Source organism: Zonotrichia leucophrys, chromosome 1 (assembly GCF_028769735.1).
Source record: "Zonotrichia leucophrys gambelii isolate GWCS_2022_RI chromosome 1, RI_Zleu_2.0, whole genome shotgun sequence".
Lineage (NCBI taxonomy): Eukaryota > Metazoa > Chordata > Aves > Passeriformes > Passerellidae > Zonotrichia > Zonotrichia leucophrys.
In genome coordinates, this window is record NC_088169.1 from 109,196,440 (window position 1) to 109,221,432 (window position 24,993).

Here is a 24,993-nt window from a genome sequence, read left to right on the forward strand (position 1 = left end):
TGCTAAGAGTTCTAAAGAGATCTGATATGCATTTTTGATGTTTATGAGATCTCTTGGTTATCTCTTTTCTCTTTAGATCCCTGATTCTATTAGCATCCATAATTATACAGTCATCAGCCTTTTTAGACTTTCCAACTATTGTTCTGTAAAAGTTGCAGTAAAATACTTATGCTGTTGATTTTTTTTTGTTTGTGTTATGGCATAAAATATCTGTGAAACCTTTTAACTTTGTTCTGCCTGCAGACTTACTTTCACTTAAAAGGAAAGTTTAAGATATATTTCAAAGTTTTAATTACAATCAGAAGTTTTCCATTTTACTTAGAAAAGCCATGAGAACAGGAGATAATGGCTACCTTAATTTTTCAATTAAATGTAGCAATGGCATATGCATACATAAATGTATAAGGAATACAGATGCTAGAAATACTAATGAATCTATTTTTCTTTTTCCCCAGTAGAAGACTACAATCTGTTGAAATTGAAGACTGAAATCAGGATGGGAAAAGGACACATGGAACCATCTTTCCTCTGCAAGGAGCAGAGGGAAAAATCTTTTGTCAGTACCTGAGTTTAGTAAATTACACTGATTCATTCTTAGGTATTACAATGCAAAGTTTCTGCTCCTCTTTCCACCTACTGAATCCCATTCCTAACCACAGGTTAATCCTCTTTAAATGTCTGAAAAATAGCATGATTAAGAAAAGCCTTTCCAATGGCTGGGTTGTCACTCTCAAGGACTCTTATCTGTTTCAGTAATCTGGCAACGGAGTTCCTACCCCTGAAGCCTTGAAAAATGGCAAAAAAACTTCAAAACCCAAACACATTCAAAACACTGGCACGCAAATTATTATTTTTAAAGCATAAGAAATTTCATGGTAACTTCTAATGAACTTTTAAAACCAATTACAGTACAAAATGCCACCATAAAAGCATTGCTTGTGATCAGGCTAAATTTAGTGGAAAGTTTACTGTTTGGGCAGCCTAAAATCTCTGATGCTTTTCCAAGTATCCATGTTTTTGGAAAAAAAAATAATTTCTTAACAGCATAATAAAATATCTCCCTGCCATAGAGCCTTTATTTCAATAATAATTCTAGAATTCCCTAGATCAAAACTCCTAACTGTTCTGTAAGATGGAATGTAGTGTTATTACACTCCAGATGCAGCCACTATTGCAATAATTAGGAGATAAATTATATGGTGTGTATCCTGATGAAAAGTAAGGACCATTCCCTTGCAAAAGATAATGCATCTCCTTAAATATTTATCTTTATATCATACTTGGAGAGGAGAGATACAGAAACAAGCATGGTGCATCCAAATCTCATTTAGACAGGCAGAGTTTGCTTTATTCTGTGACTGGATATTTCAATAATACAAAGCAAATAAACTAAAAGGCAAACTCTGAAAGTGCCTTCCCTGGTCTGCAACCTTGGAAACTTCCACATGGAGCCTCACATCTGGCTAGACTGAAAAACAGCAGATGACAAGCTCCTCAATATCCAGTTTGCTGGAGTTTGGGGAGAATAAGATGCTGTACAAAATTAAGTCAAATTTCCGTGCGTCATAACAGAAAATATGCAACAGCCAAACTACCTCTCAGACAAGGCCCTGCCACAAACCATTCAACTGAAAAAGGAAGAGATGATTCTTAATTCTTTACCATATTGTGAGGAGGAGAGGAAGGCTGACGGAAACAGCCAAGCTTTTCAAGAGCACTGATGAGATTTACGCAGTTTTTCACTTCCACATGGGCCAGTAGGCTTTGGAAATCTGTGCTGCTTCAGCAGCTGGTGCAGAAAGCATGAGAGAATAGTTGACAACTGAAAATCATCTGAAATGAAGGATGCAGGAACACTGAGAGGGACAAGCTGACCCACAGCTGTTCTGAAGTTGATGTCTAGTTACTCCCAGGCCCCAGTCTGTCACCACCCACACCATGTGTTCGTTGTATAAATACCTTTTGCCTTGCCATTTTCTCTACTTGACAAAATCCAAACATCTATCCAAGATTCCTCACCCTAGGAGCTGCTAAATGGACAAGGCAATGAAACTGTTCCAGGTTTGGCTCTTTCCACAACACATAACCCTCAGAAACTGTCTGATCAAGTTCTGCAATTTCAAGCACTTCCATATGCCATCACACCACCCTTGAGCAAATATGACAGAGCTTTCTGCTATAGAACTGCACTCTGCTGAGCTGCAGCACAGTCCTCACATTGTTTCAAACAGTTTGAAAAGAAAACAAAACAAAAGAAAAAGGCACATCGAGTTTAAAGTTGACTCTGAGGCTGAGAAATGGGGATTAAAGCAACACTGCCCTACCTGGATGCAGTTAGCAGTTTCTGTGTTAGCAGAGATTGGCAATCAGGATTGCAATGTACAGCATTACAAAGCCACAGCCACATCAAAAAAACAGTGTTATAGAGACATCCTGTCATTTTAGGAACCAGAACTGCTTTTTTTCAGGATACCAATTCAGTGGTGGTTAAATCTCTTCAGTCTGGCTCAGGGCTATCAGAGTGCCTGCTCTACTTTATGTCCTTCATCAGAAAATTATTTCTGTACTTAACACAGACTTGCAGTAGTTAAGACTAATAAAGAAAAACAGTAGACAAGATCCAAAACAGAGGAATTTCTGTGCAAAACTGCAGAATTTCATCCTATTCAAAAGAATTTTACCTTGATTTTGATGTTTCTGCTGGTGAGGTGGTTGTAGCAGTGACATCACAGTGGTGTAAATCCCTGTGCTGCCCGGGGTGGGTGGGTTGGACTCCTCAGTCAAACCCAGGTGAGATGGATCCTGGCTGTTCCACACATCCTTGGCAGCAATTCCAGCCAATCCTTCCTTAGTTCACACAGGTGGGATGGGGCAGGGGAATCCTCACAGCATCTCTTAAATCTTGCCTTTTCCAATAGGTCAGAATCATGGGGAAAATCCCATCTTCAATAAATTCTGTAAAAACCAAAATTTGGGTTGATTGCTCAAAGATCTATCATACTGAAAAAAAGAAAAATTATGTAGTTTACATTATTTTTATAATTAGAATAATTAATGCTTAATTATATTCTAATGTCTTCATTGACTTCAGGAATTTTAGTGTCAAACAGAAAGAATTAGGACCACAGTATTTGTTTGCAGCAATGCCAATATTACAGACCCTCCTCTGATTATTTTGCTTAATGAAAATTCTGATATGTGCATATTAAACAGATTTTTTTTTATTTCCTATTAAAAAAACGTCTGGCTTGATCAACTGGAGATAACAGATTGGCTGACATTAAGAGCATCTAGAAGTGTAAAGAGAAAATTCTGTGATGATCTTTGGCATTAAAAAAAAAGGAACACTTTATAAAGGATGAGAAAAAATAGTAATAGTTAGTATGAAAAAGTCATATTCTTTCTTTCACCCGCTAAAAATAAATATTATTTAAACCAAAAATACTGTGTCGTTGAATATTTTAGAGCACAAATCTACAGAAGGAAGGAAAATCTGAAACAATTTCTTTTAATAAGTTGAAACATCCAGGGACAAGAAATTGCGCAAAAAACTGTCTCCCTGGGGATACTTTTATTAATATCAGCTTTTGTTGAGAATTCAGTGAGCAGAATTTTCTTTTATAGTTTGTTCAGTTTTAGCTGACGTACCTAGAATTTTTTATTTGTATTCTAAAATGGAGCTACTTGAGCAAAACAACATATTGATGCTATCATATTTTGTAATGACTCTGTGGTCCCATGACCAGAATGAATTAGGAAAACAACCAAAATGTCATGTCCTTATTGTCTGAAACTTCCCTGGGAATTAGCAGCCCTGAATTTTTCAATAAATCCTTTAAAGAGCATGAAATTTGCACACAAACACAAGCACACACAATTCTATTAGCTCTGCACAATTTATCCAAACTTTCCTTAAATTCTTTTGGCAACTTATATGAATAAACTGATTTTTAAAATGAAAGAATGAGGAGGCAATGAGACTGAGAAAATGGAAAAGGAAAACCTATATGCATTTTCTTCCAAACCATGGAGTTATATAGCATTTTAAATAATCATTCAAACACATGGGAAGGTGTTTCTCTATTCTAATGTACTGAAAAAAGTCTATCTATAACTAGGTAATATAAATTCCTATTGCAATGATACTGGAGTATGATCATTTCCTTCCTGATTTTGTATAAATAATAAAGGACTGCTATGAGGGACAGTTTTCTTGCAACTAGCTCAAGCAAGAATAGCAAATAACACCATCTAATCTGGAGAGAAATATTTCTGTTCTGAGTAGGTGTTTAAATTTTTTTAAAGATCAGTTTGCTTTTATTATAGGATTCAATTTTTGTGCATTTTTTGAATATATTACTTCTTGGAAGATCAGAAAAAACCCCCGATTTATATTTATAAGCCTTTCATCTGCACTAAAATCCACAGACACAAAGTTGTTATGCTTTTTTGACTGAGGCAGGTTTTAAATCAGTTTATTCTGAATCCTAGCAGACAACGATTTATCAAGCAACACAGTGGGGCTGTTATAACTGCAACTGTGCTGACAAACTCTGTACTGCCAAATACAACTCAATTATTTAATGCCTTCCAATTAAATTAAGATACTTGCTCTCATAGTGAAAAACACAGCAAACCCACCCAGATAATTTCTTCTGACCACAACTCCAGTTCAGTTCTACCTATTAATTTGCTGGTCCCAAATCTCTTGGGTTTTACCTTTAGTATAAGTGAAAAAAATGTGCATGTTTTCAACAGAATTAGCTTCTTCAAACCAGAGAAACACGAGGCCACCCATTTTTTATCACCTTACAAATGGTTCCACTGCTAAGTTAGGAAGAAAAATAGTACATTAAATCATCCTAGTAAGTATAAGGCAGTTTTACTTTAATTTGATGATTACAGGCAATCTAGTTTTGCTCCCAGCATTTAGCATAAAACTACGAGAATTTATCTTTACCAGCATTTTGGCATGAACTAGATGCCTGAGTTTTTATGGGAATAAAATACAACTTCACTGAGTGGCCAATTTCCTTGATGTGTTTAATTTTAGCTAGTTGACCACTAAATAAGTCTCCAAAAACCATGAGGGAGGAGGGAAAAAAGATGCACTTTATTTTGAGGTTTGAGGATGGGCAACTTGGAGCAACATTATTAACACAGGTTTATATGTCAGCACTTATCAGGAGAGTGTTTACACTGATAAGGGCTTGCACCAAAGGGAGAGAGGGGAAAGAAGGAAGGAAAAGGAAGACATCAGTGCTGAAGATCTGTCAGGAAAAGAACTGCTTGTGTGTAATTCATTCTCCCCATTTTCAAACAAAATATGAGCCAAGTACATTCAGGTCATGAACAGCATTCAAACACACACGTTTCATGGGCCAGAGGAAAGTGGTGATCCCACCCCAAATCTGCCCCAAAATTCCTCCAGAAAAGCTCTGGTTGGTGTGTGTAACCAAAGGTGCCTACCAAGCACAAAACTGTCAGCCCATTTCTGAGCTGCCTCTGTGATAACAAAGGAGAGCAGAGTGTTGATCAGCTTCCAGCACGAACTGTTTGAAGCCTCTAAATTTTGCCTACCTCCCATAAGCAGACATATGGCAGCCTGAATATTTAAGTGCATGCATTTCCTGTAAGCTTTTCCTGAAGAAGAAGAATAAAAAAAAAGTTTTAGCATGATTTATTTATTTATTTACAGATTGTGGCATTGAAGTACCTGACTCCTACTGAGTGATCTGGCATTCCACATTATCAAAACTTTCCTTAGCCTTTAGGCATTGAGCATCACACTTATATTCCATAAGACAGCTTTCTTCCCTCCTGTCCTATTTCCTGCAGAGCCTAAATAGGTATAACCATTCAAATGGCAAATAAAACTATATATTTATAAATAAATAAATAGAATATCTTGCAAAATTCTAATATTATTTATAGAGGCCAATCAATAATTATTATTTGAAATTATATCTGGTCATTAAGAATATATCATGGAAGATATAAAGGTATAAGATTTCTGAATATTTAGGCTTTGCTGCTTCATTCATTAAGAAACAATTACAACTTATATATCTGTATCTATCTATCTGTATATATATTTATAAAACAAATATATATAACAAATACATGTATTTTTCTCTATTAACAATAATGTAGCCAGAAAATTAAAAGATTAAGTAAATTACAAGAAAGTTGAAGTATATAAGTATATATTATATATATATATATATAGGTCTGGGAGGCTTATGTTCTGCAGTCTGAGACAGAAAAGAATATGTATTTTTCCTCTTGTGACTACAACTTGAGGCTGACTTCCTTGGCTTGTACTTTTGGTGCTAAAATGCTGCTTCTGTATCAGCAAGTACACCTGCCTTTCTCACTAAACACATGTTCTCCATAGAACAGGAGATTAATGGCTGCTCTGGCCTCTCTACTGAATGCAAATATTATTGTCAACATTAACAGGAGCTAAATGACAAATTCATTTCTGGTGTCATTAGGGAGAAGGATGTAAACCCCAAAAATTTGCTTTCAGAGCCTGTGGCCACATTCACAGGTGCACCCCTACTCAAAGCTGCCCTTTGATCACCCCATCATTCTTTTTGATCCATACAAGTAAGGAAGCTTCTGTGGAAGGATCCACACTCTTATTCAGGTTTCTTCAAAGACACGCTGGCATTGTCACCAGTCCTCTTTTGCCAATTTTTTTAAGTCCCTAAGAAAAAGCTCCAGTGAGGAGGAGAATTTTTTGTTCCCCATGATAATTTTGATGACATTAATCACTCAAACTATTAAGGCCCACCACTTAGACCATGGTATTACAAAGAAGCCCACAATTATCAACCAGAAAACATAATTTTGGGAGTACATAAAATGTCACTGTCAAATGCAGAACACACATACCTACCTGTAGGCAATTTAATTGTCGCTACCTGTAGTTAATTTAAAGCTTGGTGCATGAGTTATGTTAATACCTAGGCCACTCCTCTAATATGCTAGAACAATCCATACGATTCAATCTACAATCATACAGAAATCTTTCTGCTTCTCTGTCCTTTTACTATTTCTGTTTGTGCAAGGAATATATTCTTCTAAACCCTTCCTTTCCCTAGGAAGGGTTTAACGTCAAGAAATCCCGAGCAAGAACACATCCAAAGACTTTGCTGAAAGTGCTTAAACTTGCAGATAAAGACTCTAAGCTTGTATAATCAGAAACATTTCAATTAATAAAATTTCAATTTCTTTCTCTGTATCATCAGCAGATGGTTTACTTATTGTTGTTATAACACCTAGCAATGTGAGCCAAAGTAATTAACATCATATAAATTAATAAGTACTTAAATGAAGTATCAGCATTTAAAAGCCCTAATTTTTCTGGTGAAAAATTGAACAGCTGACTTGTAATTCAAGATAATTCACGATAGCAACTAAAAAAATATCAAATTTATGTGGTTATATAGCATTTTATTATTTAAAATATCATAGCGGAGGTAATGTAGCCATGATTTTAATATATTAATAGAGTTATAGCTCTGATGTAGTGGTTGTTTTGTGTGCAATAGTGTGTGATAATAATCCTTGTTATTTTCTTATCTAAACAAGCAACATTTGATAATCATGACCAAACCATCCTAGTTTTTTATTCCTCAATTTACTTTTCATTATAACTGAGATGATGAGCACTTACACTCAAAAGCATATTACCAAATAACAGAACAAATTTTTAACAGACACATACTGCAGATATTTCTTTTCTAGACCTACTACACGTTGATTCTTATTTATTTCCCCTGAGTACTACTGCATACAACAGAGGGAGATGACAGGTTAGGACATTTAGTTCCTACACCCTTAGCAATAGCATTGCCCAAATTTCAGAATTTGTGCACTTAGGGTACATTGCACCCAGAGTTGGTGTGTGAAAGAGGAAAACAATTTCATTACTTGGAGTTTTTCATCTGACTAAATCTGTTTGAGAACTGATATCAGAACAGTAATTATACAGAGAAAAAACCAGCTTGTGTCCTTGACTTATTTTCTAAATGGGGTATCTGACACCAACAGTATATATTTAATGGAAAATGAAAGCCTAGTAATTAGATTTTGATTTCAGTTTTAATCTGTCATTTAATCAGACAGCTACACTAAATTGTACAGTGGATTTTAAAGCTTTACATCAATTTTATCTTGCATTCACAGCTGAAAAGGAACTTTATTCAGTATGCTATGATAAAAAAGAATGGATGAATGAGCTCTGGAAAAATACAGATAGGCAGGCATTATAGACATAGATATGGAATATTTTTGGACACAGGTCACAAATATTGTTATCCCTAAATCATTTTGTCAATACCAAAGCTTTTGTTAGTCATTGTGTGCCTGTGCTGCAGAGTGGCAGCTGCTTAGGCATCATTTAGGCTCCTCAATGACTAATAAAGAACATATTATAAAGATGCAAAGGGTTAAAGTTGGTTTTAGTTAGGGGAATCAGCATGTCTACTATGTTTCATTAATCAGGCTTCTTAAATCTGATAAATTTCTCCTGGTCCAAGGGCCCAAATGGCTACACCACAACAGCAGTAATCTCCTGTGATAGAAACGTAGACATAGACATATTTTGCTTTTTACAGCTGTAATAGTCTTCCTCATTCACACTGCTGTGGTTTCCTATGAGCAGTAACACATAATTTTTTTTCCACTGCAGATTGGCCTTGTCTTATCAGTCCATTTATTAATCATTGAAATATTCCTCCAGTGCAGCAGTGTACACACCCATATATACACACCTATAGAGGAAACCGTGAAATGTATACACAGTAATCAGCATCTACAGCTGCTGCTCTGAGAAGTGAGCTCAAAAGCCCTTGCAGGAGGTCTGGGAGCAGCTCCTGGTGCCATTGGATCTGTGCACACTGGATTCAGCCTCTGAAACTGCACGTGAGATTGGTCTGGAGCCACCAGGGCAGCAGTGTGGTTAGGGGGGATTTCGGGCATTACTTATGAACAGATTCTCTTGTGCACAGTGGCACTGCTGAGAATTTGGGATTATGCAAGCCAGACAGGTCTAGCAGAAGCAGGGGTTTACACTGTGCATATTTAGCACATTTCGTCAGTGTTTCAGTTAACATTATCTTAAGGACCATTCAAATTCAGCGGTAGAGAAAATAACAGGATACCTAGAAAGTTTTGGCAAGCAAACCCTCTCAGTCTCTCTCTCACCTTTAACCTCAGAAACTGCTCTCAAAACCTAAATCCTTGAAGCCTCTGTATTGCACTTAGCTTTATGTGAATTCATAGAAGGCTTCACACATTCACAGAATTCACACAGAGAATGACTATGTCACCTTGTCCTTCCTCTGCTCTCAGCTGCTGACATACAGTCCAAGGTTCAATGACAAAGTCTGAACAAACAGGAATGGGTCTGTTGAGAAAAAAAATAAAATTGCTGTTTAAGGACCTGAAATACATTTATGACATGCATAGAGGAGTTTTAGTTCAGAATAACTGTAGTTTGAAGGCTCATGCACATTAATGCTTGGAGCAAATAGACATATTCCTGGATCATGGCTTCTGGCTTATTTTAACCCAAAAGGAATCTCATTTGCATGCCATCAGGCTGCTCTGTGATGAAACCAGAGCACAGAAGGAAGGGCAGCAAGGAGATGAACTTCAAATCCCATGCTAATGCAGGCATACCTGGTGAAACATTTAGCTGGGCTGAGCCGGAATGTAGGACACCCAAAATGTAATAAAGTCGCTGTTTGCTTTCCTCTTGACAGCCAATGTTCCTGGTTTCATCCTCTCCATCTGTGGCTCATCCCACACACTTCCTGCTGTTCAGTGATTTGGAGTTTGAGATATTCATAACCACATTCCCACAGATAGCATCAGATACCTGAGATTTACACTAAAAACTGGGGGAGAGAGGGAATGGACAGTTTGTGTTTTCAGTGCTTCATCCCTGGCCACTTCTGGAAATGCCCAGTACTGCTGGTCCATTCTCAAAAGCGTCAAGGGGAGACCTTGGGTAAATGAAACAATGAAACAATTATTTTTGCATATGATTTCAAGGCATAATTCAGTGTACAGTCAACACGTGATCCCAGCAAAACTTCTTTTTCGTTCCCTTGATTATAGTAATTACCATTACAAACTTCTGTCTATTTCTGTCCAGGACCACTGATTCTATTGTTTTAAAACAATTACCTTTTGATTCTCACATGGATTTTAGACACAGTGTATTTAAAACTGTGTTACCTCAGAAACTCAAAATATTTACTAACAATTACCTCATAAACTCAAAAATATTTAATCACTAAAACTTCACTTACTGCAAATTCCTTTGTATTTCCACACTTTTCTTACTTAGCTTGCTTTTATTTAATTTGGTGTCTTTAAAAGCTAATTATTTGATTTTTAGTCAGGAGAGTGATTAATTACAAAAATACACAGAGGAGAAAAATATATTGGACCGTGTGCTGTAGGCTTGGAATAGCAGTTTCCAAACAAAATAAAGCTGCATCCTCTGAATTATTTTCCAGATTGTTTACTGGCACTCTCAGTAAACTGTATTTGTTTAGGTCAATATTTGGTATTCACTGGGGTATTCATAGAAACAAAAATCTTCGAGAGTGTCTCCTATCTGTAAGAGAAATCTGTTTATTTTGCTGTACAACAAGAGCTTGCTTAAAATTTAAACAGAACTTCTGATAGTCAAAAGGAAAAAAAACCCCAAAAAACTAGGGAAGGGTATTAGCCAAAATATCTGTCAGCTAAACAGAACTTGTAAATCCAGTCAAACAACTAAAGGGCATTGCACTGTCAAATCATCAGCTTGCAGATCCCTGCCCTGTGGTTTGCTGTCTTTTAGAGAAGGATGCAGACTGTTTAGCTTTCCCAATCCCTCCCCCCTTCCATCTGCCTACTGACCCATGCAGCTGCCTTAGCGTTCGCACTCGCTCCACTGGAAATTTCATGCCTGCCTTGATAGAAGAAAGTAAAATGTCGCAGTGACAGCAGCTTCAATGGGACTGAGCAAAGAATGATGGAGAAGACTAAATGTGTTATATCTATGGGTAGCTGAGAATTGGATAAGAAAACTTCGTGAATCACTGTGCACCAGAACTGTCAGAACTGAACGTTTTAGGAGAAAAATGAAAAATACATGAAAGCCCCAAACCCAAAACTGCGGTTTGGATCTCCATTAGGAAGGGAAGGAAATATACATAAAGAAAATGCACAGAAATTTAAGTGTTCAAACGCAGAATGAAACCATAAGTGCCTAATCTGCTAAAAATCATATTAAATTCTACTGAGACCCATTTATAATAAAAGTCTTGCCTGTTCCTGACCATCATTTTCTTCACCCTGGCATTTAGTAAAAATGCACTCTAGAAGGTAATTGAACATGCTTTCTCCCTCTGAGACCCATAAGCTTATTTACAAAGGAATATTTAAAGCAGTAACAATGTGATGGATCTCTACAGAATTATTTCCTTAAATATTCATGGAGGTAATCCTCTGAAGGGGCACACACTGGTTGATAAGCTTCCACAGGACTCACTGAGGCAGGATACCCTGCAGACAGGGTAAGCAAAAGGAATTGCAAGCCATTACACTTCACTAGAGTGCAAAATAAGTTTAGCCTGAGTAAAAAAGAACCTTCTCAGGAAAGACAGTGCAGCAAAAAATGTTATTTAAGGTTACAGTTTGAACAATTAATAAAACTTTTGGATGACAGGAAAGACATTGCCTCTGATACTCTGTGTTACAGCCTCTGTATTTTCTTGCACATAATATTTCTGTTTTTTCACTCCGTAGGCAACCCAGGCAGACTGCCAGGCACAACATCTAGGGAGGTAAGGTTGAGACCACAAGATTTTAATAGTGTTTACAGGCAGTGTTGCAATTAGCTATATCCAAATTTTAAAAAGCTATCCAACTACAAATCCTAGATTCATTTTAGCCTGAAGTAATACACTTTATTCCCTATTTTCAACATAGAAAGTTAGCTCTGTTTACTCCCACAAGCTATATCACCAGGCAAGAGAGATCAAGGGTTTCTCATTATTTTTTGTGAAACTCAAACTTTAAGGAAGATGACTACTGTACTCAATAATGCTAATCTCTTTAATCACAGTGAGTTGAGTTCAGTAGTAAAATATTTACTGCTGATGTTTTAGAACAATTTGAAGCCTTTGCTTTTGAAGACAATGATAATCACGTGGAAACTGGAGACACTTATATGAATAAATTTCACTATGCTGTACTGTACAATTCCATAGTGAAGAACCTGTGAACAATGAAATTATAAAGACTACTGGAAATTGTTGCAACAAAAGCACTTGGTAATTGTTATCTGAGGAGAAAATTACCAGAGAAAGTCTCTGCATAGCACGTGGCACATCACATATAGGCAGCTTCTCTTTTGGAAACAAACACACACATTCACTCTCTATGCATGACTATACAGTTTCACAGAAACTTTTGACTCTAATAAATTGAATCAAAGTACAGCAAACAAGTCACTGAAAACAAAGCAATGTCAATCCTATTCCTTGCCCACACTATTCTGCCTGGGGAATTGTTCCTCTCCTCTTTTTCCCTACACATGCATGTCTTCTCCTGTTTCATTCGAAATTACGGTGATACCAATGCTGGCAGTTAAATGTTCCAATCTGTGAGGCCACCTCCTTCTCTTTTGGTCAGCTCATGAAATACACAGCATTTGTGCTCATTTCTTCAATTGCATTTCTACCTGGAACCTGCAATAACTCCTATTATACCACCAAACAACATTCCTCAATCACTGAGGGTTTGTCACTGATAATCCAGTAAGAGAGCTCGTTATTAAAGCTGGTAAATACACACACATCTCACTTTGGCAGTAAATGAAGATCACACGGTTTCAGAGTTTCTACTTCCCTACTGAGGTAATACCTCTTTTGGTTAAATATTTTCTCCTTTCTCTTGTTATTCTCCCCAAGTTCTAGACACTCACCAGCATATTTACCCATAGCTTTCTCAACCCAGCAGTGATGATTCACCTAACGTACATTATTGTAAATGGAATCTACATGCATAAATTCCAGCTACCCTTTAGCATGATTGTGATAGTGCTTTAGATGGGAAAATTATCTGTAGAAATTTCTAGAGCAGTACTGACTTTTTTGTATACAGTAAATTATTGATGAATTGCTAAAGAAAACAATCTTAAGGTTTATTACAGTACTTATTTGAATGCAACCATCCAATGAGTCACTCACAGGAATTATCTAGCTGCTCTTCATAGCCAATTGCACACATTATCTAAAAGCAACTGCCATACAAACAGAATTCCATTTCCAAATTGATGCAGTAGATATGGCCCGCTGCTCAAGGTGCTGTATCTCAATTATCCTGAAGGACAATTTTAGCAAATGAACTTCATTAAGCTTAGGTTTTATCAGTCACAACCTTGGCTGGCCATTGCCATTTTCTGGATGTGAAGTTTGTTCGCAAACACAGCATGGAAAAACCCAAGACAACAGAAAACTATTTCCGATGTTAGAAAATATAATTTGCTTTTATCACTGAATGTTTAAACGAGAACATTGTGGTGAAGCACTGCACAAAGAATTTGCTGAATCATGAGTAATGAGAAATTAACCTCAAGCAATCAGGAGATGGCTGTTTGCATAAATAAACAGTTAAAGCACACTTCATTCCTCTCTATTTCCATATCCATTCTTCCTTAACAGAAGTTTGTGGGTCCTTGGCACCCATTTCTGCTGGGTCCCTGAGCTGTGTTTCAATTACACCACAGTTCCTCTAACAAGAAATATAACTTCCCAGTTCTCAATAACTTACTGATATAACTAATTTCTCTATTTCTTTTCACCTCTCCCATTTAAAAATAAACCAAGCACTGTTTCTTCTCCCATTTACTGTTGTCAGGAAAGACTTTAAAAGTTCAGAAAATATTGATATTTGGGGCAAAACAAGTGCTTGTAAATTCTTACCGTTTCTAACATTGATTTGAACTCTTTCAGTTTCACTAAAAATGAGTCAAAGGTGGCCAAAGATAAAGATTTCATTTTCTCCAGCCCAAAATCTAGAGAGACTCCTCACTTTCTTCTTCAGTGCTAGAAAGGATTAAGAAAACATAGTATTTTGCAATGTTAAGAACAAAAAGGGAGATCAGATTCTATTGATATTTCAGTCAAAACCACAGGCAATGTGACAAACAATACAGATTCCTAATACTTGTGTTTTATCCAAACTGACTCAGCCATGCCTGGTCTTCAAACCAAAGCCTCAGTCTTTGACCTCAGTTTCATAGTGAAAAATAATCTGAAGGAACTTCTTTCATTTCACTTGTTCCCAGATACTCATATTTTATACATTTGTGCCCACTGTTTTCTTGAAAAACAAGTGATCTGGAATTCAGTTAGTTACTCAAAGCTCCCTCTTTTCTTTCATCTGATGAAATCCCTCAGACCACCAGGGTAATAGTACTATGCAGTGAGAAGTAAGGAGGCAAAGGCCTGCGAACATCATCTGAGAAAACAGATTTCCCCTCTCTCCCACCTTTAAATCTGCCAGTTCTCAATCTCTAAGTCACAGAAGACAGAATGGGAAGGGCTGTGATGAATAATTACTGCCAGTAACTTCCTCCTGTTGCTTTATTCCCTTCTTGTTCCACACTGCAGAATGCTGGTGGATGTGAGGAGTAGCTCTCTAGGCAGAGATAGCTTTGGGCAGCTAAAATACCTTTGTGAGCTTAAACTGCTTGCATTACCTGTGGCTAGCTGGTAGCCTGCTGTGAAAGGATGAACCAAACACCATGTGTAGGCATTAAAGATTTCTCATATATCAAATTTTTACCCTTTAATCTAGAAGGTTACTGTCACAGATGATGCACAGACCAATCCTTTTTTTTACCAATCAAATAAACATATGACTCTAGTTAATGATTTCATGGTTTCTAGTACCCAGAACTATGATAAAATTGATATTCTGAACTCTATTGCAAAGACTAGGGAACAAATACATAAAAATTCTGTTCTGCTGTGATGTTTCCAGTTTGAATTTTTGAAGGCCAGTGTTTTGCTCTCAGTTGCATTATATTATTATATTTGCTGCTCCTTTTGCTGAATTGCCTAAAAAAAAAAAAAAAAAAAATGAAGCACAGCAGTAACATGAGGAAGGACTTTGAGATAGAGAAATTTTTTACTTCTTCATATTAGTCCACAGTAATCAGAATTTGCCACCTATTAGAACAACAAACTCTAGGAACAAAAGGAATCCCTTTATTCTTTTCTTCTGCTACGGAATAAACTCTGTTTATCCTGTTATTCCTATGATTCATTTTGAATGCTCAGTTATGGGAGCAATTATCAGAGAAACTGGAAGTGTTGAAAATTGTTTATAAAGTAAGAAAAGTATTTTCAAAGTCAAAAAAGTTGAACATTAGGGATCAAGAAACACTGGCATTCAAGAAAGCGAGCAGTGTTCTCCAGTGTAGCTTTTAGAAAGCAGTTGTTGGTAACAGCATATACAACTTGCTATTTTCTGTGAGGATAATTAACACGAAGCCTTCTTACAAATGCCACTCAAAATGCAGAGCTGATGCTTTATGAGCTCAAAATATTTTGCTGCACAGAGCAACAAAAGGCAGCAGTTGGACTTCACTGAAGCTGTCACGCAGAGAGCACAGCTCTATCAGGCACACAAGGAAAGCTCTGAGGGGGTTAAAAGTCAATTGCAAGACCTGGGACCAGTGCCAATAAAATTGTACCTGGCCAGGCTTAAATTGAATTTTAGCTGCCAACTGTACATTTTGAGATCTCCAGAGGAAGCTGGTTCCTCTGTGTGGGTGAGGTAGACAGAGGCAGCTGTTGAAATGGAAACCACTGCATCAGACAACTTGGGAACTGATTGAATTTAAAATTGGACTTTCTTATGCCTTGGTTTTTGCCTCAGAATGCATTGAGGAGATGCAGGTGGCTGATAAACAGAAATGTATCACTCAGCCTAGAGGTTAAAAAACCCTTCCAGACAAACAAGAATTTTGTCTTTTGGGAAAGGGAAAAAAAACCCTTCAACAAATCCAGCAATAAGGTACAGAACCAGGCTCTTATTAGGAATAAGTCAGATTAGTTATTCTGCTCTACGTCAACAGTAGACTGATGCCCAGGTTATTTAGTTAAGCCAGTGTAAAATTAATGTAATAATGCATTAATTTGAACGTAATTACATAAAAGTCTTACCCCAATATTGTCTCAAGTCTAGGATTAGAGCTGGACTTGAAATCATATATCCTGTAACACACATATGTGTCATACATGTGTGTGTGAGTATTCCCTAGTGAAAGGAATAAATTGCAATTTTTTTTTAACCTGTGAATAAACACAATTAAAAAAAGTTAATATTTACAACTCCAAAATTGCATAGTAAGGATTCCTGGAATTAAATTGCTCCTGCATTATGAAGAAAGTGCTGGGTCACATCCTAATCTTTTCCCCTACAGGATTTCAGATAATTCTGATGTGGGGTTCTCAGGTGGTGTGATTTCTTTCAGCACCAGTGGGAGCTGCATTCCATTTACACCAGTGAAGGATCTAGTTTAGCATGTTCATTCAGCTGAGTCCAAGCTATAAATGTCCTGCTGAGTACACCTTCCTTGTCACCACTGATGGCCTTGGCGCCTGCTTCTACTTCCTACACAGGAAAGTCCATTTTTTATGTGACAATTTTTCTTTTTATAATAATATAAAGAGACAGAACAAATAAGGAAAGTATTTAACTCCTTCCAAAATAAGTAAAACCTGTAGTGTAACAGAGTTTACTGTGACCCTTCCTTGTATATTAGTCATTCTTGGTGATGTGTGAAGAGTTGCTCAGTCTTCATCTTAGCTGGAAGCAGGATGTTAAAGTGATCTTAGCCTGATATGGTGTCATCAACAACAGTAAAAATAGAAATGTACATTAAGGAAATTGCTTGTATTTCAGTAAGTCCAAGCCCACGGGTACCATTTTTGAGTTTACTGTTTAATCATGGTTTCTAAAAGCTGTTTTCATAGTGAGAACTCAGTTGAATTTGTCAACCCCAACAGTGAAGTGCTGTAAACCAAACTGATGACCCAAGGTCTTCAATGATTTTTTTTTTTTGTGTAACATAACAAAACACTTGCTTTATATAAACCAGAAGCTGAAATCTACCTCTTTCTTCTTTTTGTTTTGTCCTTGAATTTTTTTTTCCACAAAATTTGAAACACAAATGGATGGAAGATGCAGGTTAAAATCTAGCCTCTCTTAAAAAAAACAAAATGACAGTATTTGTACAGGTCTATCCATACTCATATATGTATGTACAATTCCTATCGGATAGTACAAAAAATTATTCTTTCCCCACCATAGGAAGGTGAAGATAGAAAAATTAAACAAAGGTTCTTGGCCACCATAACATTAATTTAGAAAGGATCATAGACTGTCTTTCTCTAAATTATCAAAGAAAAAAGACTTACAGAAAGATGTTTGTCTTGGTGCTCTTTGTCTGTGTTATCACTGCTTTAAAAAAGGAGGAAGCATTACTGGGTCAGTTCAATTCCTATTGTACCTGTCTGTCACAGCCCAGGTATGTAACTTCAGCCTGAGATCAAAAAAAATAATAGCACCAGTGAAAAAAATGAAATTAGTATAATAACTGACCTGGTATAACTTTAAGACCTGTTTGACTTTCAGATAAAAAAAAAAAAAAAATCTTTGATAAAGTGAGCATTCTCTTTTATATGAAGCTTATTTTTAGCCTCAGTAGAACAGTGATACACTGCTCTCTGAGGAATAAGAAACAAGCATCATGGTTAACTTAATAGGGAATTTGACTTTGAATTTATTTCCTATTCAAGCTTCAAGAATTTTTCACAAAGACTAGAATATTTTGCACTATTTTAAAAGAACAAACAGAATTCTGCCTGTCCGTACTCTGTCTACAAACTAAAAAGCCTTCTCTGACAGCTGAATTAAATCCTCTTTGAGGTGAAAAAATGGAACCCCAAGTACAGTACCTCCCTGGCATAATATCATTGAGCAGTTCTAAGCCCTTTGTTCTTTCTAAGCCTACTTTGAAAAGGAAAAGAGCAAAGATGTGCATGTGATATAATGGGGAATTTTCTTTGGTTGAATATTTCTTTCTTCCTTTCTCTGTGATTTATGTGAGTGCATAGGAAAATTTGCAATGGTCAGAGACCAGAAAGTTCCCCTATTGTAATTCTCTCATTTCACTTCTTTTTTTTTTTTTTCTTTCCTGACACATTCATCCTTTTTCCATCTCCAGATGCTTTCAAGCTTCTATTTAAACTACTGGTGGTTTTGTTTTTGTTTTTTTCTTTTCCCCAGTGCCTTCATGATACTTTAAATGTTTTGTTCTCTGTAGATGCAAAGTAACAAGTTAAGAATGCAAGGTGACCTGAAGCATAAGCAAAAAAAAAAAGTAATAGAAACTCATTGTTCTGAAACTGGATACATAATTTCCAAATCTCAACAACATAAGTAGGTAACATTTCAAAGGGGAATACTTAACGTGTGTCCTCATGACAAACTAATGTACAGCTTCACCATTATCTAATTTGGTGCATATTTAATTTGCAGTTTACAACCATATATAAGCTTATCATTCATTATAACAAAGTGGGCATTTAATCAGCAAATCTACAAAGGGTGTACATATAGCAGATTAACCTCTCCTCTTTCAAGGCAAATTTAATTAAATTTCTGGTCCCACAGAAATAGACAGAAATATTCATACTTTGCAAAACAGGTCTAACTGTGGTAATTTATAAGGGATAATCATATTGCTCTATTCCTTCAAGTTCTGGTTTCATTATCTTGCACAATAGTTTGGAGTTATTTTGCATTTTAAAGTGGTGGTTTTCTACCTGATAAAGTTACTGTTATTAATTTTGTTAATATGCCATACTACATGGTAAGACAAAGTGTTTTGGAGGCTTTTTTTGAGTTATGTTTTTATCAGAGACCCACCATTTAGGATGTGATGCTGTAAATGCAAATGATTGCATCAGTGTTTTACAGCTATGAGTTACTAGAGAAAAAATTTCACTTTACAGTGATGTGTTTTCATTGGCATTTTAATAAAGCTGATTAACTAAAGATAGAATTCTAAAAAAGATTTTCCAGCTACATTTTCTGCTCTTCACTCAATAATTTATCCCAGCGCATCATTTCTTAAAGTGCAAGCAATATGCACAACCTAATTAATTTGCATTGGATTTGACATGAAAAATGCTAAAAATGGTAATTGGTATACCATACTGGTAATCATAAAGCAAGTAATAAAAATACATTAAATTAGATTTTTACCTCTAAAGACAAGGCCTAAGACTAAATTTATCTAGTGTGTTAACAAATAACCACTTATACATTTATCCAAAATAAGAGACCTGGGAATAAACTGGCACAGTGAGTTTCACAGAGGAATCTGCTATGGATTAAAATCAGGTCATTGGAATTCTGGACAAAACCTTTAATTCAAAGTATTTTTTTAAAACAAACTAACAGTAAAACTCCCCCTCCCCCCCAAAAAAAACCAACAAAACAAACCAAACAATTGCAAAATATCTCCCCTCCCTCCAATCTAGTTTTATTATTTGGTAGCAAGGAGCAGAAGCAGTTATTTTAATAAAACCCATCACTCTTGGACTGCACTCAAAAATGTTTGATGTTTTCTTCTTGCTGTAGATGTCATCTCATGCTAATTGAAATTCCAGCTTAGTAGACAACAGACATTGCAAAACCTACAAGAACAAAATGTCCCTTTGGGTCACGAGCAATTTATGGTAAAGCGGCACAAAAAGGTGAGTTTCGGAGAGAGAATTAGTTTGTAGCCCACCAATAACTGTTTCAAACCAGATGCCTGTGCTGCAATATATCACACTCACAGTATCTATAGGAGCTACTACTGTCTCTGAATTCCAAAATTTACTGCAGATCTGTGGTAGTTGGTTATGTATAAATTATTCCCTGTTACGGGAGCCTTTTCAGCACCATGGATAGTACCAAGTCCTGCCTTTCCCGTCTTCCAGAGCAATTACTGTCCAATTACTGCTCATTCCATTCCAAACCATGATATCATTTTAAATAAATACATATATATGATATCTAGAACTAATAGATGTCCTGAAGAGAATCCAAGGAAAAGCAGCAAGACTGATGACATTTTAGAAGGCATAATCTGGGAGGAAATTTTAAACAAACAATTTAAGGTTAAAAATTAAAGTCATTGGTTTTTGAAAAGGAAACAAACATGCACAAAAAGGGGCAAGGTACTTTTTCACCATTTCTATCAGGTGTAGGGCAAGAAGAATCAGTTTCATTTGACGTGAGTGTGATTTAAATGAAATATTACGTGTAATATCCTAAGTGCAATCAAAGATATATTGCTTGGCAAAGATATCAAAATTATAATTAATCTGAGGTTTTAAGAGAGTGTTGGCAGCAATATATATGCACTAAGTATGTTATACTTTAACTAATGGTAGTGGTCTCCTTTAACATCTTTTTAATTCCAAATTTTTAATGTTAAAGTTTACTTTTTGGTAGCCAAGACTCAAGTGCTTAAAAATGCTCTGATTTCTCACATGTTGATCACATAACCCACTGTAATCAAAAGTACACATAATTATTTGGGTCACCTATCCAAAATGGAATCACTCAGATTCATCTGTTGGTGTCTTGATCTTATAAGGGAAACCAAATCAGATAACTAAAAAGCCCCAGAAAATAGACAAAAAACAGGGTGTGTCTACACTTATGTTTTTAAATCTAGATATTTACTGAGACTCGCCCATACGTATGGAGATTGCATTTGTTAACCCAAATCGTTTATGTTTTCCTTTACGTATTAAATAAAAGATAGTAAGTGTGAATAAAAAAAAAAAGTTGAAGTTAAAACATACTACTTCACTGCAGGACTAATAATCTGCCAGCAATTTTTACTGTTTACAATAAATCATACAGAGCAAAACATATTTCTATGTACATTTTCTATTTCTATATTCAACTATTGAGAGTCAAAACCAGTAATGAGTTTTGAGTCTCAATAGTTGAATATTGAGACAACTCTAATAGAATGTTACTTAGAATGAGTGATTTACATAGTAATTGACTAGGTTTTTCTAGCAGTTTAAATGGCAAGAGATAGTGCTTTCCCTAAACATTCCTCAAGAAGTTAATGACCCGAAAAAGAACCATGTAAAGCAGGTAATCACTTGTTAATTGACCTGCTACTAGTCCTGTATGAAACATTGAGCAACGCATCTGCTGTGGAACCTTGAGAATACATTTGCTGGTTGTGCTGTACCTGGGGACACGCTGCAAAGATGAGCACCCGAATATTTATTACAGAAACAGAAAGTGTTGACAGCTCATTAATGAGATAAATATATATTTTCTGTGAACCCAGAGATACCTACACACTTTTCAAGATCTGTGAATATGGCAAAGACCCTACCAGATAAATCACCATAGTGCCCACTGTGCAGAGCTTGGTTTTTGCAAAGAGAAATTTTAGTGAGAACTAAAATTTCCTTCAACTGAAAAAAAAAATCTGTGATGAGAACAGGCATGAATGTGCTCAGAGGATGCAAATCACAACTTGTTGGTGAAGTAGTTTTTTTTTCTGTCCCTTCAGAGATTTCTTTGTTTTGTTGCAGTTGATAAAGGTCATTATAACCCATTCTGCACACTGGCACATGTAATCTGCCCCTTTAATTTCTCAAGGCTCAGAGCACACTCATTCCCGTAAAATGGTAGAAGAGCGTAAAGGATGTATTCGGAAGCAGCATGCAAATGTTCATACTGTTCATTTGCACATCAATCTCTGACATGTTTTTAAAATACACTTCTTCATAACTCAAACAGGATCTGAGCATGGGATGGTACAGAGGGAAGAACAGGAGGAAAGAAATACTGAGTGGTTTGAGAGATGATCCAATGGTTTGGGTTTCTTCCTGTGCTTGGCAAACAAGAATCTCAGAGGCTTTTATGAATTTTAGTCTCTTCATTAGACCTTTCCTGGGTGATTGTGCAGGAGAAGTTTTGTTCTGAACAAAAAGGCACGTGGCACGAGAATGCTCTGGAATTTGAAAGAGATGGAAGGAATTGAAAAGGCAAAGACCCCACAGGACTCAAATAACTCAGCCATTCTACATTCTTTAAACATAGCACACGAGAGCACATTAATCAAGCAGTGAAGAGGTGAAGATGACACCCTGAATAAATTTCTAGCCAGAATTGATGACTGTAGAGGAATTTGGGTTTATGGTCTACATTAGCAATAGTAAATAATTTCAACATTCAGGGACATATGATAGAATTTAGTGGTCTATCATTAACTTCATTTTCAATTAGATAAATTCTATCCACATTTACAGTCTGAGCTGGAATACAAAATAAGGCTGCCAGATGCTGAATCTGATTTAAAGCAAATACAATGGAGAAGGTGCATTCACAGGGAAAATATAAGAGGGCAATTACAATTTTCATATCAGTCTTGGGATATACCTGATCAGAGGTACCTGGTAAATGACACAGAAATGACTGTGATTGCCCCAATAAAACAGGAGGAGAAATAAACTATCTTGAGTTACACTGCTGTGAATGGTGTGTGAAAAGAATCATGTTATTACATGGCTGATAACCAAGTTACCTGATCTTGGCACACACATATCACAGCAGAAATCAGCATCATAAGAAAGACATAAGAAAAAAAAAAAAAACCAAAGCCACCAAAACAACAGAATGGTAAAAGATCGAGGAATACTTTTTTTCCTTTTACCCCTGGGGGGCCAAAAGGAAAAGAGAGGAATATTCAAAATGGAGCATACTAATGAAGAACCTGGTTTTTCAGATATGACATTAGAACACAGACCATTGAAGCCCCTAGCCATTTTCGAAGTATACAGTAGGGAAGAAATCCATTTGATCTGAGGATATCCTTTATAGTTTGCCCTTGCTTTTGGAAGCAGAAGTCACCAGACTCTTGGGGAGGCTTCAGTTCAAAACATGCAGCATATCTGTAGTCCCAATTACACAGGGAATGGGGACAGCAAAGATATCAGAACAAGAGCCTAGAACTTTTTTTCAGTGAGACATAAATGCATATTTAACTCCATTTCTATTAAAGAGAAAGTTCAGAGACTGAGGCTAAATTTTAAGCTCTCCCTTAATGGAAATTTCTTCTTCTCCTTGACAATTACCTCTGTGGTAAAATTTCGCTTTTACTCCTTCCTTCAAAGACACTGGTGAATGAACTATACGCTGCCATCCACAGCTACCTCTGCCATCACCTGCAGGCTGCTTTTCAATTTTGTTTTTCTCCCAGTTACTATTTCTTTGGACTTTTTCCATTATACTGAGTAATGTGTGGGCCAGAAGGATGCATGTGGCATGATGAGGCTACTACTCTGTAATTCGCAGAGCTTTACTAATACTTTTTTTTCATTATATGATCTTTTTTCTCCTTTTCATGGACTTCTACATAAAGCCTCCAAAATTGCCTTGTGTAGCAAAAGCTTAGCTGATTACTTTGAAAATGGGAGCAAAATCTATAGAGATACTGACAATACATATATTTTGCTGGCATGTGTAGATACCCACATATTTCACTCTGCAGTTTAGAGAGAATGAGCTTAGAAATGTTTTGTTAACAATATCTTGGGTAAGTGATGCAATTAGTTATTATTTAGAATGCACTGTACATGCACTACAGAATATTGAGGTAATGTTTTTTCTTATTAGGCATTTCCAGACCTCGAATAAATACAGTTTCCAGTTCTTCTTTTAATTTCCTTTCCACTGTTAAGTGGGAAACAGCCAACTGAATATGTCTCTCTACTTGTCTGAGAGAAAACATTTTCATCTACTCTGTCTTGACAGGAGAAAATATAAACACTTGAGTCTTTTCAAAACTCTGCCAATGGAAAATGTTAAGACAGAAATCATAAGAAAGCAAGCTGAAGACAGACCAGAATAATCTCTTTTTTACTGTATTCTTCATTATCACTCCTTGAAGGGAGATCTTAATCTAAAGGTTGAGTCATATAGGATGATGCAGAGGTAGTAAGGAAATTATTTATCTTTTAAGTGAGTTGAAGAAATCTGGATGAAAGTAATGTTGCATTAATATAAGGACACAGAATCAAAAATGAAGTAATATATTAATTGCATTGTTTTTCTTTTGAGAAATTTCACAGGAGAAATTGTGCCTGGCTTCTCTAGAAGCAACAAGCTTAGATACCTCCAAATATAGTGTAATGGACTAGATAGTCTGTTTCAATCTGGCTTTTTTGTATGATCCTTTGTTCAGAGTGGACCAGATGTCTGCTGTTTTGTTAAGAATTAACGTTGTAATTGTTTAAAAAAATATACCCAGCGTGCCCAGGCCACATGTGTGGCACAGGTGCGCTTTAACTGCTCTGCTGTGAGCTCCTCTAATTAATGACTAGCACTGGATGTTCAGCCAGGTTTCTTGTTTTTGTTTTGGGGATTGCTTTTTCTGTTCCTTTGTTTGGGTTGATTTTGGTTGGTTGTTGTTTTGGTTTTTTTAAGGCTACATGCCCACTGTATTAAAAAAGAGAGGGGGGGAGAAAATGATTAAGAGCTGCAATTACTAAAGCATCAGACAAATATTTCTATGTGTTTGTGCTGGTTTAGAGTAAATTTACTTCACAGGAGCTGTGTTTTGGGTTTGTACTGACATGACTGTGGATAACATGGAGATGTTTTTGTTGGTGCTGAGCAGGCCTCAGAGCCAAGGCCTTTTCTGCCTCTCACACACCCCACCAGTGATTGAGGTGGGGGGCACAAGGAGCTGGGAGAGGACACAGCCAGGACAGATGGCCAGAACTGACTCCAGGATTATTTCAGACCATTTGACATCATGCTCAGGATATAAATTGGGGAAAAAGGAGGAAGGGGAGGGACATGTGGAGTGATTTT

General features: G+C 36.4%; 1 long non-coding RNA gene across 1 annotated transcript in view; it reads right to left on the reverse strand.

The window, feature by feature from the left end:
• Positions 1–17,503: 17,503 nt before the first annotated feature.
• LOC135443231 (uncharacterized) overlaps positions 17,504–24,993 on the reverse strand; it is an 89,862-nt gene continuing 82,372 nt past the window's right edge. The window contains exon 6 of the long non-coding RNA XR_010438903.1: positions 17,504–17,629. This is a non-coding gene — a long non-coding RNA (uncharacterized LOC135443231). The remainder of the gene's footprint in view (positions 17,630–24,993) is intronic.